The following is a 12,069-nucleotide window of genomic DNA, read 5'->3' as shown; positions in this document are numbered from 1 at the left end:
GGACTGTTTTCCATGGAGATTAGAAGAATGAGAGGAGACCTCATAGAAACATTTCGAATGTTGAAAGGCATGGACAGAGTGGACGTGGCAAAGTTGTTTCCCATGATGGGGGAGTTTAGTACGAGAGGGCATGACTTAAGGATTGAATGGCGCCCATTCAGAACAGAAATGCGAAGAAATTTTTTAGTCAGAGGATGGTGAATCTATTGGAATTTGTTGTCACGGGCAGCAGTGGAGGCCAAGTCATTGGGTGTATTTAAGGCAGAGATTGATAGGTATCTGAGTAGCCAGGGCATCAAAGGTTATGGTGAGAAGGCGGGAGTGTGGGACAAAATGGGAGAATGGATCAGTTCATGATAAAATGGTGGAGCAGTCTCGATGGGCCGAATGGCCGACTTCTGTTCCTTTGTCTTATGGTCTTATGACATGCCAGAACAGATGGTGGCGGCAGCGCGGCACGTCATTTTTTTTTTGAACGCATATTGCGTTCTTTATAGCAGTCAATGATGTCATTGTATTTAGTTTGGCACAACTCCCAGTCCCACGTTCTCCACTGCTTTGCTGACTTTGTAGTCGTTTGTAACTCGCAGAAGTGGCTCAACTTCATCGTCTGTCCAAATGAAGAAGTCGGGTCTGCTTTTTCCAGTGGAGGTTTTCTTTGTATTCCTCGAAGACATTGTTGAAAACTTTTTTTCACTGTTGTTGTAGGTAATCTAGTTTTTGACCAATGGAAATAGCACGATGCCGCCGCGGAAACGGAAATAGTATACCGTTTCCTCTTCGATTGTTTTCTGTAGATGTGTCCTGTACATGCCCAGTAGGAGGAGATTCACCCAATTACCCATTTTAATGCGGACGGAGGTAATATCAAAAATGCCTGGTGTGGGTGCCTATCGTTTTAATGCGAAACCGGCATTTTCAAAATTATCCGGTCTAGTGTGGACGTAGACTGAGATTAATTTTCTTGTAGGCATACTCAATCAATCTATAGAACAGTGATTTCTTTGTATTCCTCGAAGACATTGTTGAAAACTTTTTTTCGCTGTTGTTGTAGGTCATCTAGTTGGGTGTTCAACCAGAGTGCAGAGATAACAAGCAACAAATACAAAAAGAAAGGAATAATAAATAAATAAACAAACAAACAAATAAACAAACAAACAATAAATATTGAGAACATGAGATGAAGAGTCCCTGAAAGTGAGTCCATAGGTTGTGGAAAAATTTCAGTGATAAGGTAAGTGAAGTTGAGTGAAGTTATCAGCTTTGATTCAAGAGCTTAATGGTTGAGGAGTAGTAACTGTTCCTGAACCAGTTGATGCAAGTTCTGAGGCCGCTGTACGTCCTTCCTAATGGCAGGAGCGAGAAGAGAGCATGTCCTGGGTGGTAGGGGTCCCTGGTGATGGATGCTCTTTTCCTGTGACAATGTTTCATGTAGATGTGCTCAATGATAGAGAGGACTTTAAGCATGAAGAACTGGGCCGTAACCACTCATTTTTGTAGTATTTTGCATTCGAGGGCATTGGTGTTTCCATACTAGGCTGTGATGCATCCAGTCAGTATACCCTCCACTACACATCTATAGAAGCTTATCAAAGTTTTAGATGTCATACTGAATCTCTATAAATTTGTAAGGAAGTAGAGGCACTGCCGTGCTTTCTTCCTAATTGCCCTTACGTGTTGGGTCCAGGACAGGTCCACTGAAATAACAAACCCAGGAATTTAAAGTTGCTGACCTTATCCATCCCTGATCCTCCGATGATGACTGGCTCATGGACCTCTGGTTTGTTTCTCCTTAAGTCAATAATCAGCTCCTTGATCCTGCTGACATTGAGTTCTGTCAGCACTCAATTTCCCTCATTTATGCTGATTCGTCATCATCTTTGAGTCGGCCTATCAAAGTGGTGCTGTCAGCAAACTTGAATATGGCATTGAAGCTGTGTACAGCCACACAGTCATAAGTGTAAAGCCAGTAGATCAGGGGATTAAGTACATAACTTTCTGGTGCACCTGTGCCATTGGAGATAACAGGAGGTGGTGTTGTCAATCTGAACTGACTGAGGTCTGCAAGTGAGGAAACTGAGGATCCAATTGAACAAGAATTAGATTATGAGAACACTCAGTCCTCTTTTATTGTCATTTAGAAATGCATACATGCATTAAAAAATGATACAATGTTTCTCTAGAGTGATATCACTGAAAACAGGACAGACCAAAGACTAACACTGACAAAACCACATAATTATAACATATAGTTACAGCAGTGCAAAGCAATGCCATAATTTGATAAAGAACAGACCATGGGCAAAGTAAAAAAAAGTCTCAAAGTCCCGAGTCCCCGATAGCAGATGGCAAAAGGGAGAAACTCCCTGCCATAAACCTCCAAGCATCATCAACTTGCCGTTACCTTGGAAGCAGCCGACCCCAGCCGACCCTGAGTCCATCCATCCAAAAACTTCGAGCTTCCGACCAGCCTCTCAAATATAGCCTCCCGAGCGCCATCCTCTATCGAGCACCTTCGACCTCTCCCTGGCCGCTGAAACACACAAAGCCAAGGATTTCGGGGCCTTCAGCTCCGGAGATTCCAGTTACCATACAGTAGCAGTGGCAACGAAGCGGGCATTTCAGAAGTTTTCCAGATGTTCCTCTGTGCTTTCACGTCTGTCTCCATCAAATCAGGATTGTGCACGATCCCCTGCTTGACAGATAACAGATATCATCACCGAAGTGGCCGCACGCGCTGCCGTACTGAAGGTACTGAGGTACTGAAACCAAGGTTTTGAAGCTTATTGATTGGTTTTGAGGGGCTGATGGTATTGAATGCTGAGCTGTAGTCGATAAAGAGCATCCTGATGGGTACATTTCTGCTGTCCAGGTATGTCAAGGTTGAGTGAAGAGTCATCTGCTGTGAACCCGTTGCTCTGGTAGGCAAATTGGACAGGATCAAGTCATTTCTCAGTCAGGAGTTGATATGCTTCATCACCAACCTCTGAAAACACTTCATCACTGTTGATGAACATGCTGCACTGATCGACGGAGGTCACCACACTCCTCTTGAGGCAGGCGGGAACTTCAGACTGCTGGAGTCAGATGTTCAAGACCTCAAACACTCCAGCCAGTTGATCAGCACAGGTCATTAGCACTTGGCCAGGCACCCCATCCAGGCCAAATACTTTTTGTGGGTACACTCTCATGAACTCTGCTCCCATGTCAGGCCTTAGAGACTGAAATCTCAGGATCATTAGGGGCTGCTGGAATTTGTGATGGTTCCTCCATGTTTTGAAAGTCTAATTGAACATAGAAGGCATTAAGCTCATCTGGAAGTGAAGCCCTGCTGTCTCCTATGCCTATGAATTAACTGTAAGTGTTGATAGTATTCAAACTCTCCCATAACTGTTGAGCATCCTTTGTTGATTCAAGTTTAGTCCTGTATTGCTACTTTGCCCAGAGATTGTAACTTTCTTGGTCACCAGACTTGAATGCCTTTGTTCCAGCTCTTAGCAGATTGCAAATCTTATGGTTCATCCAGGGCTTCTGATTGAAGAAGACTCCGAATAATTTTGTAGGGACACACTCATCTACAACTGCTGTAATAAAGTCTGTTACTACCATGGTGTATTCATTCAGATCCACAGATGAGTCCTTGAAAACGGCCCAGAATACAGCCTAATCCACTGACTCAAAGCAATCCTACAACCACTCCTCTGACTCCTGTGATTACCTCTTTGTTGTGCTAATCTCTGGAGTTTTGCTCTTTAGCCTCGGCCTGTATGCAGGTAGGAGAAGGTCAGCCAAGTGATCCAATTTACCAAAGTGTGAACAGAGCATGGAAAGATAGACATTCCTTATCTTAGTTGCCTTGTGTGATGGGACCTCAGGGGCTACCAGTTATATACTGATGGTAATTGGGCAGGGTTTTCTTCAAACAAGTCCTGATTAAAGTCCCCAGCTATTGGGATGGATTGGTTCTTGTTTGGAGATGGCATCGTGCAGTATCCTGAACACTGATAGGGGCTGAGTTACATGCTGCTTATCAGCAATTTCTTCAAGCTCATCTGAGTAAACAGCTTAATTTCTACCTCTGATGTCTCTCTTTTTCCTTTTCAGGTGGATGGGGTTCTGGTGAAGATCCTGAACTGGAATTACACTCAGACTTTGGTTCTTTGTGGTGGTGGGAACTGCTCCCAGACATTCATGACCGGCCACTTTTCGAAATCCCAAGGATACAGCCTAGAAGACGAGTGCGCCTTTGGGGTTCCGAGACCTTGCGGCCCTGTGGATGGTCTGATTCTGTGCTGGTGCCACCGACTGAAGTGTCGCGAGACAAAACAGAGCATCGGTAGCAGCGGATCAGCTGTTGGAGGCTCTGTACTCCGCAAATTGCGTGCTCACTCTCTCTCTCTCATTTGTGGGGAAGAACTTGTTGCCAATTCTCAAGTTGGAGAACTCAGTAAAAAGTGATGTGACAGACTTTATCATCACGTATCAGTGAGTTGTTTTTGTTATGTCTCCCCTCTTGCTGTGAAAAGGGACACCTCTCTGTCCCTTTATTGGGGAGAGAGAGCCCGTGGTATGTCGAATGGTCAGGCAAACAATTATCTTTTGTTGTACTGCAGATCATGGTCTTTCTTGGGGGCTTGCTTGGTGGGTGGAGGGTGTTGATGTGTTTTTTGTGGAAGTGGGTGAGGATGGGGGAGTGTCATTGCTTTCCTGCTGTTTGTGCTTGGGGGGGTAGAGGGGCTTTGGGGTTTAATGTTTTTACTGTCTTTCATTCTTTGAGGCACTCTTCCGTTTCTGTGGATATCTACAAAGAACAAGAATTTCAGGTTGTATGTTGTATACATTCCCTGATATTAAATGGAACCATTGAACTATTGAGCTTGATTACAGTCGGCCACTGGTGGTATGTAAACTGCGGTCAGGATAATAGAGGGGAACTCCCTAGGTAAATAGAATGGTAGTTAGAGGTCTGGAGAAACTATAAGAACAGGCTGGTGATGAGGGCACACTCAGATTGGAGGAGCAACACCTTATATTCTATCTGGGTAGCCTCCAAGCTAATGGCAAGAATGTCGATTTCTCAAACTTCCAGTAATTGCTCCCCCCACCCCCCCAATCTTCACCGTTCCCCCATCCCTGTTTATATCTCTCACCTTATCTCCTTACCTGCCCATCACCTCCCCCTGGTTCCCCTTTCCTTTCCCTTTCTTCCATGGTCTTCTATCCTCTCATATCAAGCTCCCCCTTCTCCAGCCCTGTATAAGACCATAAGACATAGGAGCAGAATTAGGCCATTCAGCCCATCAAGTCTGTTCCACCATTCCATTATGGCTGATCTTAGATCCCACTCAACCCCCATATACCTGCCTTCATGCCATATCCATATAGGAAATGATGAACTTCCACCTTAAATATACGGACAGACTTGGCCTCCACCGCAGTCTGTGGTAGAACATTCCACAGATTCACTACTTTCTGGTCAAAAATATTCCTCCTTACCTCTGTTCTAAAAAGTTGCTGCCCAATTTTGAGGCTGTGCCCTCTAGTTCTGGATACCCCCCACTATAGGAAACATCCTCTCCACATCCACCTTTCAACATTCGGTAGATTTCAATGAGATCCCTCCTATATTCTTCTAAACTTCCAGTGAGTACAGGCTCTAAACTGCAAAAGGCTTCTCGTATGTTAATCCCTTCATTATCAGAATCATCCTTATGAATCTCCTCTGGACTCTCTCCAATAACAGCACATCCGTTCTGAGATATGGGGCCCAAAACTGTTGGCAATACTTCAAGTGTGGCCTGACCAGTATCTTATAAAATGTCAGCACCTAAGTCCCTCTGCACCTCTGATGTTTGCACCTTCTCACCAGTTATAATTTACTGGTTTATAATTTCCTTTCTTTTGCCTTCCTCCCTTCTTAAAGCGTAGAGTGACATTTGTAATCTTCCAGTCCTCTGGGACCATGCCAGAATCAAGCGATTCTTGAAAGATCAGGACCAAAGCATCTGTTAGCTCTTCAGCAACCTCTCTCAGGACTCTGGAGTGTAGTCCATCTGGTCCAGGTGACTTATCCACCTTAAGACTTTTGAGTTTCCCTACCACTATTTCCTTTGTAATAGCAATAGCACCCACTCCTGTTCCCTGACACTCATAGACCTTTAGCACACTGCTTGTGTCTTCCACTGTGAAAACAAATGCGAAGTACTCATTAAGTTCATCTGCCAGTTCTTTAACCCCATTACTATCTCACCAGCATCATTTTCCAGTGGTCCAATATCAACTCTCACCTCCATTTATCTCTTTATATAACTGAAAAAACGTTGGGTATCTTGTTTTATATTTCTGGTTTGTTTGCCTTCATATTTCATCCTTTTCATTCTTATAGCTTTTTTTAGTTTCCTTTTGTTGGATTTTAAAAACTTCCCAATCATCCAACTTCCCACTCACTTTTACTACCTTATATGCTCTTTTCTTGGCTTTTATGCAATCCTTAACTTCCTTTGTCAGACATGGTTGCTACCCCTGCCACCTGAGAACTTCTTCTTCTCAAGGGAGGTGAGAGTTGATATTGGACCACTGGAAAATGATGCTGGTAAGATAGTAATGGGGTTAAAGAACTGGCAGGTGAACTTAATGAGTACTTTGCATCTGTTTTCACGGTGGAAGACTAGATAGTGAAGGTAGGACCGATTAGAGATAAAGGTGGGAAGATGTGCCTGGAGGCTGTGGAAGTGAGCGAGTTCCTCAATGAATACTTCCCTTCGGTATTCACCAATGAGACAGAACTTGATGACATTGCGGACAATGTGAGTGAAGTTGATGTTCTGGAGCATGCTGATATTAAGGGAGAGGAGGTATTGGAGTTGTTAAAATACATTAGGACGGGTAAGTCCCCGGGGCCTGATGGAATATTCCCATTTCTAAAGCTTTAAAAATTAATTTACAACCTAATAAATTGACAGTTTTGTTTGGTATAATTCCTCAATATATTCATGGTATTTCTATATCAGACCAGCGTGTAATTGCTTTTGTCACATTATTGGCTAGAAAGGCTATTTTATTAAAATGGAACGATGCTTCTGCACCACTTTGATACAATGGTTCTCTCAGGTGATGCTATGTCTTAGTTTGGAAAAAATCAGGTCGAACTTTTGATCCTCGATTTGACTTTGAGAAAAGGTGGGGCTCTTTTGCCTGCTATTTGATTTGATTTAATTAAGATGGTCCCCTTCTGATTCTTGGGTAAATGGATTTGATTGGTGGATTGATGTCTCTTTTTTATAGAAGCTTGTATGGCATATAGCTCTGGGTTTGTGCTCCAAATGGGTTTTTTTTCTCTTTATTTTTGTTAGCTGGTTTTTTTTGTTTTAGTTAGTAGGGGTTCTTTTTTCCTTCTTTCGTTTCTAAAATAATAGCTTTAAAATTTTGTTTTTTTTAAATTATTATTATTGATTAGATTAGATTATGAGGACATGTGGTCCTTTTTTATTGTCATTTAGTAATGCATGCATTAAGAAATGATACAATATTCCTCTGGTGTGATATTACAGAAACACAGGACAGACCAAGACTGAAAAACTAACAAAAACCACATAATTATAACATATAGTTACAACGGTGAAACAATACCATAATTTGATGAACAGGCCATGGCACAGTAAAAAAGTTCAAAGTCTCTCGAAAGTCCCACATCCCACGTAGACGGAAGAAGGAAGAAAAACTTTCCCTGCCATGCCCGACCACGGTCCGACTCTGAGTCATCCGAAAACTTCGAGCTCTGATCATCCCTCCGACACCGAGTACCGAGCACCATCTCTATCCAAATGCTTCGACCTCAGCCTCCGTTGCCAGCAATAGGCAAAGCCGGGGATTTTGGGGCCTTCCCTCCGGAGATTCTCGATCGCACAGTCACAACGGCAGCGAACCGGCATTTCAGAAATTTCTCCAGATGTTCCTCTGTGCTTTCACGTCTGTCTCCATGAAATCAGAATTGTCCATGGCCCCTATTTAACGGATACGATATCATTTCATCGGAGAGCTGCGCGCGCTGCATCATGCTGCTATCTTCTCCTCCCGCCTCCTGTTTAGCTGTTTAGCTGATATACTGTTTAGCTTGGTTAATAGCTTGACTCTTATTATACATAATGATATATTGACTTGATTATTTTAATTTTTTTTTGTTGTCAATTTCCAATAATAATTTGTAACAAGATTTAAAAATGAAATGGAATATTCCCCAGGCTGCTCCACGAGGTGAGGGAGGAGATTGCTGAGCCTCTGGCTAGGATCTTTATGTCCTCGTTGTCTACGGGAATGGTACCGGAAGACTGGAGGGAGTCGAATGTTGTCCCCTTGTTCAAAAAAGGTAATAGGGATAGCCCGGGTAATTATAGACCAGTAAGCCTTACATCTGCGGTGGGAAAGCTGTTGGGAAAGATTCTTAGAAATAAGATCTATGGGCATTTAGAGAATCATGGTCTGATCAGGGACAGTCAGCATGGCTTTGTGAAGGGCAGATCGTGTCTAACAAACCTGATAGAGTTCTTTGAGGAGGTGACCAGGCATATAGATGAGGGTAGTGCAGTGGATGTGATCTACATGGATTTTAGTAAGGCATTTGACAAGGTTCCACATGGTAGGCTTATTCAGAAAGTCAGAAGGCATGGGAGCCAGGGAAGTTTGGCCAGGTGGATTCAGAATTGGCTTGCTTGCAGAAAGCAGAGGGTGGTGGTGGAGGGAGTACATTCAGATTGGAGAGTTGTGACTAGTGGTATCCCACAAGGATCGGTACAGGGACCCCTACTTTCGTGATCTTTATTAACGACCTGGATGTAGCAGTCGAAGGGTGGGTCGGCAAGTTTTCAGATGACACAAAGGTTGGTAGTGTTGTGGATAGTGTAGAGGATTGCCGAAGATTGCAGAAAGACATTGATAGGATGCAGAAGTGGGCTGAGAAGTGGCAGATGGAGTTCAACCCGGAGGAGTGTGAGGTTGTACACTTTGGAAGGACAAACTCCAAGGCAGAGTACAAAGTAAATGGCAGGATACTTGGTAGTGAGGAGGAGCAGAGGGATCTGGGGGTACATGTCCACAGATCCCTGAAAGTTGCCTCACAGGTAGATAGGGTAGTTAAGAAAGCTTATGGGGTGTTAGCTTTCATAAGTCGAGGGATAGAGTCGCCAGGTAATGATGCAGCTCTATAAAACTCTGGTTAGCTCACACTTGGAGTACTGTGTCCAGTTCTGGTCACCTCACTATAGGAAGGATGTGGAAGCATTGGAAAGGGTACAGAAGAGATTTGCCAGGATGCTGCCTGGTTTAGAGAGTATGCATTATGATCAGAGATTAAGGGAGCTAGGGCTTTACTCTTTGGAGAGAAGGAGGATGAGAGGAGACATGATAGAGGTATACAAGATATTAAGAGGAATAGATAGAGTGGACAGCCAGTGCCTCTTCCCCAGGGCACCACTGCTCAATACAAAAGGACATGGCTTTAAGGTAAAGGGTGGGAAGTTCAAGGAGGATATTAGAGGAAGGTTTTTTACTCAGAGAGTGGTTGGTGCATGGAATGCACTGCCTGAGTCAGTGGTGGAGGCAGATACACTAGTGAAATTTAAGAGACTAGGGGATAGGTATATAGAGGAATTTAAGGCGGGTGGTTATATGGGAGGCAGGGTTTAAGGGTTGGCACAACATTGTGGACCGAAGGGCCTGCATTATGCTGTACTATTCTATGTTCTATGTTCTATGTTCTTCCTCCGTGGGGCATATCTATCCTGCATCTTGTAAACTATTTTCAGAAACTTCAGCCACCCTTGCTCTATCGTAATCTCTGCTAGTACCTTCTTCCAATCTACCTGGCTAACCTCCTCTCTCATGCTTCTGTAGTTCCCTTAATTCCATTGCAATACTGATACATCTGACTTATGCTTCTCCCTCTCAAATTGTAGTATGAATTCAATCATATTATGATCACTGCCTCCTAAGGGTTCCTTTATGTTAAGTTTCCTAATAAGATCTGGGTTATTTCATAGAAACATAGAAACATAGAAAATAGGTGCAGGAGTAGGCCATTCGGCCCTTCGAGCCTGCACCGCCATTTATTATGATCATGGCTGATCATCCAACTCAGAACCCTGCCCCAGCCTTCCCTCCATACCCCCTGACCCCTGTAGCCACAAGGGCCATATCTAACTCCCTCTTAAACATAGCCAATGAACTGGCCTCAACAGTTTGCTGTGGCAGAGAATTCCACAGATTCACCACTCTCTGTGTGAAGAAGTTTTTCCTAATCTCGGTCCTAAAAGGCTTCCCCTCTATCCTCAAACTGTGACCCCTCGTTTTGGACTTCCCCAACATCGGGAACAATCTTCGTGCATCTAGCCTGTCCAATCCCTTTAGGATCTTATACGTTTCAATCAGAACCCCCCTCAATCTTCTAAATTCCAACGAGTACAAGCCCAGTTCATCCAGTCTTTCTTCATATGAAAGTCCTGCCATCCCAGGAATCAATCTGGTGAACCTTCTTTGTACTCCCTCTATGGCAAAGATGTCTTTCCTCAGATTAGGGGACCAAAACTGCACACAATACTCCAGGTGTGGTCTCACCAAGGCCTTGTACAACTGCAGTAGTACCTCCTTGCTCCTGTACTCGAATCCTCTTTCTATAAATGCCAGCATACCATTCGCCTTTTTCACAGCCTGCTGTACCTGCATGCCCACTTTCAATGACTGGTGTATAATGACACCCAGGTCTCGTTGCACCTCCCCTTTTCCTAATCGGCCACCATTCAGATAATAATCTGTTTTCCTATTTTTGCCACCATAGTGGATAACTGCACATTTATCCACATTAAATTGCATCTGCCATGAGTTTGCCCACTCACCCAACCTATCCAAGTCACCCTGCATCCTCTTAGCATCCTCCTCACTGCTAACACTGCCACCCAGCTTTGTATCATCCGCAAACTTGGAGATGCTGCATTTAATTCCCTCATCCAAGTCATTAATATATATTGTAAACAACTGGGGTCCCAGCACTGAACCTTGCGGTACCCCACTAGTCACCGCCTGCCATTCTGAAAAGGTCCCATTTATTCCCACTCTTTGCTTCCTGTCTGCTAACTAATTCTCCACCCACACCAATACCTTACCCCCAATACCGTGTGCTTTAAGTTTGCACACTAATCTCCTGTGTGGGACCTTGTCAAAAGCCTTTTGAAAATCCAAATATACCACATCCACTGGTTCTCCCCTATCCACTCTACTAGTTACATCCTCAAAAAATTCTATGAGATTCGTCAGACATGATTTTCCTTTAACAAATCCATGCTGACTTTGTCCGATCATTTCACTGCTTTCCAAATGTGCTGTTATCACATCCTTGATAACTGACTCTAGCAGTTTCCCCACCACCGACGTTAGGCTAACCGGTCTATAATTCCCCGGTTTCTCTCTCCCTCCTTTCTTAAAAAGTGGGGTTACATTAGCCACCCTCCAATCCTCAGGAACTAGTCCAGAATCTAACAAGTTTTGAAAAATTATCACTAATGCATCCACTATTTCTTGGGCTACTTCCTTAAGCACTCTGGGATGCAGACCATCTGGCCCTGGGGATTTATCTGCCTTCATCCCCTTCAATTTACCTAACACCACTTCCCTACTAACATGTATTTCACTCAGTTCCTCCATCTCACTGGACCCTCTGTCCCTTACTATTTCTGGAAGATTATTTATGTCCTCCTTAGTGAAGACAGAACCAAAGTAATTATTCAATTGGTCTGCCATGTCCTTGCTCCCCATAATCAATTCACCTGTTTCTGTCTGCAGGGGACCTACATTTGTCTTTGCCAGTCTTTTCCTTTTTACATATCTATAAAAGCTTTTACAGTCCGTTTTTATGTTCTCTGCCAGTTTTCTCTCATAATCTTTTTTCTCCTTCCTAATTAAGTCCTTTGTCCTCCTCTGCTGAACTCTGAATTTCTCACAGTCCTCAGGTGAGCCACCTTCTCTGGCTAATTTGTATGCTACTTCTTTGGAATTGATACTATCCCTAATTTCTCTTGTCAG

This window comes from Mobula hypostoma, chromosome 4, assembly GCF_963921235.1.
Source record: "Mobula hypostoma chromosome 4, sMobHyp1.1, whole genome shotgun sequence".
NCBI classification, from domain to species: Eukaryota; Metazoa; Chordata; class Chondrichthyes; order Myliobatiformes; family Myliobatidae; genus Mobula; species Mobula hypostoma.
The sequence above is the reverse complement of the archived record's forward strand: the minus strand, read 5'-3'. Positions refer to the sequence as shown.